This window comes from Lactuca saligna, chromosome 7, assembly GCF_052625555.1.
Source record: "Lactuca saligna cultivar CGN05327 chromosome 7, ASM5262555v1, whole genome shotgun sequence".
NCBI lineage: Eukaryota > Viridiplantae > Streptophyta > Magnoliopsida > Asterales > Asteraceae > Lactuca > Lactuca saligna.
In genome coordinates, this window is record NC_136423.1 from 48,242,436 (window position 1) to 48,248,753 (window position 6,318).

The window sequence follows — 6,318 nt, forward strand, 5'->3', positions numbered from 1 at the left end:
TGCAATTTTCTTTATTTCACTTACTCCACATGTTAGAAATAGATATTTAGTTGTAACAAAGTAAAAGCCAATAACCCATTTTCCTTTTTTTTTTTCTCACAAATTTACTACTATGTATGTTTGAATATTGTACATTTAGAGCGTAATAATTTACATCTCCTAAAAAAGTATAGTGCAGATTCTCATTTAAAATAGAGTGGTAATCGACAGGACATAAAATAAAATTGTGAAGAAATTAAAATTTGAATTTGTGATTTGTTGTGTTCGTGGCAAGTATAAAAAACATGATGTCGTGTTGAGTTGGTGTTCAAAACTCAACACAATATTAGTATGTGTTTGTTGTGTTTTGCATGTTTTATATGATTAATTATAAAGTAAAATAAGATAAAGGTTTATTTTATTTTTTCTTTTAATGTTTGTTGTGTTGAATGTTTTTATCGTGTTTTAATTGGATCGTTTTGTGTTAGTAAAGCAAAACATGGCGTCGTGCTGTGTTTGTGTTATATAAAAAAATTGTTGCATCGTGTCAACTAAAACCATAACACGATTGTCCGATTTGAAACTTAGTTTCAAAATAGTCAATTTTTAAACTAGTATTATTTGTCTTGTATTTATCTTTTCAGAAAAGTAGTTCGAACAGTTTTTTCCGAAATAGTATATTTCGAACTACGATTATTTGTCTTGTTTTTAGCTTTTCCAAAAATACTATTTTCAAGCTAGGGTTAATTTGTGATTAATGTAGTTAGATGTCTCTAGTTATATAATATGTCTTCTAAACTTAGAGATTCTGATATTATCCTTTGCAGTAGTTGACCAAATATTAGTCAGTCATGAAACAAAACCATTTTGGTTCATATATGAGTTCAAGCCCATCGACCCTAAATAGGAACTATTGTGAAACATCCCGATGATGAGATATTTTCAATTTTAACCCTATGCATGAAGGAATATTGCATTTTGACCCTTGTGTGTGAGAAAGATTGCATAAATACTCCATAATGGCATTTTGGTGATTTTAGCCAAAGACTTTGTAACATCCCGAAATATCAAGAGTAGAGTTGTAGGGCTAAAAGAGTAAATTGGGAAAGAGCGACTCGGCGAGTCCATGTGTGGACTCGGCGAGTAGAGTCGCGACTTGGTCGCGTGTTAAGTGGCCGATTCGGCGAGTCAGTGTATTGGACTCGGCGAGTAGGCGCTGAGTGGAGAAAACCCTAATTCTCGGGGTTGAGCCTTATATAATGATCATTATGTCTTCCTCCCAGCCTCTTTATCACCCCTTGAGCCCCAGAAAACCCTAAATCGCGGAGAAGCACCATTGTTGAGTGGATTGGAGCTTGGAGAAGTAATGGTTGAAGGAATTTTGGGAAGATTGAAGGCTTGGAGCAAGGGGCTTTGCTTGGATTCAAATTGCATTGCAGTTGGGGCATCACTTAGAGGTAATATCTCGTTTTTGGCCTGTTGTTATGTTGTTTCTTCATTTTGGGATTTGTGAGAAATTATCTATGGATGAAATGGGAAGTCTAGAGGTTAGATCTGAGGTTGCTACCTCAGATCTGGAAGGGAGAAGAATCAGAGAGCATGAAAGTCCCTGTGTTGGAGTGTTTAGTGAAGCTTGCATGTCCCAAACCCTAGCCCCAATGTGCAAACGGCTTAGATCTCTTTGGATTCACGTAAAGTTTGCCCCTTTACGTGATGGATGAGTGGTAGGAGGCTAGATCTATGTCTTGGAGCAGTTGCATGGCCTGGAATGCTTCGGAATGTATTCAGACCAGCGGTACTCGGCGAGTCACATGGGTGGACTCGACGAGTTGGATGAAGATGGCCTGGAACTCGGCGAGTTGTATGAACAACTCGACGAGTAAGTTGAAGATAGCCGTAGACTCGGCGAGTCTGTTCTTGGACTCGACGAGTCTTGTCGAAGAGTCCCAAATATTCTCTGGTTGAGTCGAGAATCGGTGAGTCGAGGGATGACTCGGTGAGTCGTGTGCGAGTGGACTCAGAGTTGTTGGACTCGGCGAGTCTCGGGGTGACTCGGCGAGTTAGGTCGCAGATTGAGTGAAGTTCTGATTATGGGAACTCGACGAGTCACAGGGTTGACTCGGCGAGTAGGGTCAGTCAGGGGTTGACTTAGACTGGGGACTTTGATTTCGAGCAAGGGTTGGCCGTTGACTATTAGGGTTTGGTCAGCGATGTGGCCTTTGGGCCAAGAGAGAGGTAAAATAGTCTTTTACCCATAAGAGGGTGTTATGAGAGGATTTATTCTAGTCTCGAGAGTTATATTCACGAGAGTATTTGCCTTACGTGTTAGGCGGTGGCGAGTTCGAGATTCAAGTGTCGGGATATCTGCTTTCTGCTTGCCAGGTGAGTCTTCTCACTGTACTTTACCTTGAGTAGGTAACCAGAGTTATGTGAACAGAGTATTTGTATGCTATTTGTATGTGATGTGTTGTACTGCATTATTTCTATGTGATTTATGTTCTGCATGTTTATAGAGTTGAAACTGGAAGGTTCCCAGAGTTAGAACCTGAGGGTTCACAGAGTTTGGGTGCACGGACCCATAGAGTTATAGCCTCGAGTGGCTAATATGTGTTATGTGTGGTATTTTGGGGAACTCACTATGCTTCGTGCTTATAGTGTTTTGTGTGATGTTTTTTTTTTCAGGTTTCTTTCAGTATCACGGGACGGCACCGGCTTGATTGTACACATCAGAGAAAGAGTCACATTTTGGAGGATCCTGGTTTTCTATGCAAGTGAAAATGGAGTCATGTTTTATAAATCGACTATGAATGAGATTTTAAACAAGTGTTTCTAAGAATAAAATGATTATTTTAAATGAAAAATTTGCCTTGAAATTTACGGTGTTACAAGTTGGTATCAGAGCCTTGGTTTGAGGGATTCGGATGCGCCTTCGGGTAAATCTGGACTCAAACTGAGGAAGTAAGAAAAGTTTTAAGGAAATAATTTTCTTAAAAAAATAAATAAGAGTTTAAAGAGAAAGCAAGAAGGAGCAGTGTGTACAATCAGCCAGAGCCCGAACGGTGATTTCCCAAAATACCCTTATTTTTTTGTGTTATGAGATATGTATGATGCACTTTATGAGATATTATTGCATGCTAGAGATAGGCTAGGTATTTCATATGTTAGGACTAGAGTAGCCTGATTTGTGATGCCTTAACCTAGGACTCGTTGTTATATGTGTTATGCTTTTAAGTATGTGATGAGTGAGAGTATCCAGTTAGAACCCATGAGGGGTAGAGTTACAGAGTTCGGTGGTACTTTTGAGGATGAGCCGAGAAGGTGGAGTTATCACAGAGAGGGAGTCCTATGTATTCTTCGATGCTCGAATGCTGCTTGCTTTGTGCTTTGTGGAACTCTCGATGATGGGAGTCAGCTACCAAGTGAATATGACGATATTCAGGAGGTAGATGGATGGCATCATTAGGAGCTCTTCAGCAGCTGATAGCAAAGAAGGGGGAGGACAACGGAAGAGCCTAGGGAGCAACCCTAGCCAGATGAGTGCGCTTGCAGAGTAGAGAATTTCGCTGGGGAGCAAGCACGCGCGATGGGATTAGTGAAAGGGCAGGTCGAGCAGTTACTTAGAAGCTCTGGGATGGTCCGTGTGGAAAGTATGGGTAGATGTGGCAGGTAGTATGGGCCCGTACTACTGAAAGCAGAGGACCCATACTTGATACAGGGAGTATTCTGAAGGTTCTAAGGAGCGGATGGAGGAGTGATGTTATGGTTCGGGTACCATACATCAGAGCAGATTGAGGAGTGATGTTATGGTTCGGATACCATACATCAGAGCAGATTGAGGAGTGATGTTATGGTTCGGGTACCATACATCAGAGCAGATTGAGGAGTGATGTTATGGTCCGGGTACCATACATCGGAGCAGATTGAGGAGTGATGTTATGGTTCGGGTACCATACATCAGAGCAGATTGAGGAGTGATGTTATGGTCCGGATACCATACATCGGAGCGGATGGAGGAGTGATGTTATGGTTAGGGTACCATACACCGGGGCATATTAAGAAGAGATGTCATGGAATGAGTACCACGATTCGTAGTGAAGGTTGTTTGTGGTTCTCCGGTTATTCGGTCATGAGTAAGTTCGAAGAGGCGTCCCTTGAGAGGGAGATCGAGAGTCCCTCAGAGTATTTTAGTAAGGAGTCAGTGAGAAGGGAGAATTTCGATCTGAGTTGAGCGATCAGTCGATAAAGGAGATGTCACCTCCTATGATCTGGGAGGTACTGCTTATGTACGTGTGAAAATATGAGGAGCATGATGTTTTGGTTTTGGGTTTAGGGGTAAACCCTGCAGGTCGTCATTGATGATGATTTCCCACCAGAGTATCAGGTAGCATGTGTGCCGCGAGGCAGTGATTTATCATGAGCAAATAGTCAGTTTGGACTGAGATAGTCGAGGGCCATGCTACACCTAATTGAGTATAGTCGGGTGTATGGTAGTGGTATCAGTGGGGAGTTCAGTCGAGTTTAGCGGTGCAGAGAGTTTTCTATCCATGGGGTGTTGAATATGGGAGTGGGTCCTTGTTCTTGGGATGATCCCGGTGTTGGAGCGTTGGTTGATGAGTTGAGGTGAGGGGTACGGTGATTTTATGGTTCAGTCTATGAGTCAGGGATGTTATTGAGCAGTTGAGTTGTTTGGTACTAGGTTGGTACGAGATTTGGAACGACTAGAGGCAGACGTGACGAGAAGTTCTTGAGGAGTTCATCAGAGGTTCAGAGTATATGAGGTCGATTCATTTCCGTAAGGGGGATTATCAGGCGTTGTGTAGCACTTTCCGGGGGCAGGTGCGATTTTGCTGGAGAATATAGTTATGGAATAGTTGTGTGCTATTTGGTGACGGTTCGAACCCTAAGTGGGGGAGAACCGGGTGCTGTATGTAAGAAAGCAGAGATTCGTCAGGAGCAGTTATAAGTGGAGTATAGAGATATGCGGTAAGAAATCATGAGACCAGAGATGTCGGTGATCGAGGAAAGGGGTCAGAGTGAGTTAATGCGGGAAGTACTTGTTTGAGAAGGATGAATGTCTCCACGATAGGTGTTTATTAGTCAGGAATTTGGTATTGGTCAGTGTTGGGGAAAGTAGATAGAGAATGATTGGGCAACCAACTCCCGGGTTGGTATGTGTATCCTTGTTTGGATTTTGAGCGGTGGGAAAAAGGGTTTCGGAGAATTATCAGCGCATTTCGTAGCGTTAGCGTTTCTTCGTATTGCAATTGAGAAATTGAATACACCGAAGTTGCAACTTGGGAAAAATGAAGATCTAGTTATGGGGTTCAGAGGGAATGTTTTATTGCATCTATATGGTGCTTGGGGCAGGAGATTGGTGGTTGTGGCAGGATCTCGTGATGTTCGGTAGGGGTGTTCCGAGGTATCCGGGTATTGATATCTTTATTTCAGAGTTACTCGCGAATCTTGAGTTGAGATGACTTGTGGTATATCAGGTATTTATGGATCTAGTGAGGGCCCTTCGAGTATGGGCATCCAGGGAGATTATTTGAGAGAGTGGATCTTCACAAGGGTGGGCATCTGTTATGTCGATTGCCTCCAGAGTCTGTGATGAATATTCGAGACGAGTATGGGTAGCCGCCTATGATAGTCTGCGGAGCACGAGCTAGTGGGGTCAGAGGGTGTTGTGATACTGCGGGGAGCCGTAGTACTCACTAGTCAGAGGGTGTTGTGATACTGCGGGGAGCCGTAGTACTCACTAGTCAGAGGGTGTTGTGATACTGCGGGGAGCCGTAGTACTCACTAGTCAGAGGGTGTTGTGATACCGCGGGGAGCCGTAGTATTCACTAGATGGCAAGGGAGTGTGATGATGGAATGTTCTCCGATCAGTGTATGATGTGTAAGAGTTTTGGGCTTGAGTAGCCCTAGTATTGAGTTTTTGGAGCCTGGATGTTGGACCGGGGGCGAGACTGGGGTCCCCGTCTCTGTTAGGGAATGTGATGAGATGCGCAAGGGATATGCGCAGCCGAAACCATAGATCAGAGTGGAGACGATCCTCGGTTGGATTGTATTTTCTTGCATAAGGACAAGAGAATTTCGTGACTTGCGTGTCACGGGGCCGGGATAGTGGTCACGGGGAGGAAGTTAGTGGGATATTTGGATCATGATTTGGGTGACCTTTGGAGGCTTAGCTGTGGAGTCAAAGGCTGACCTGGTGCCCAGTCTCGAAGAGGGATATGAGATGAGCTAGAGCTTATGATGATGATGTCTGAGGACACCTCAGAGGGAGTGAACGATTCAGACGCTCAAAGACATGCTTCGGGCATATATATTAGATTTCGG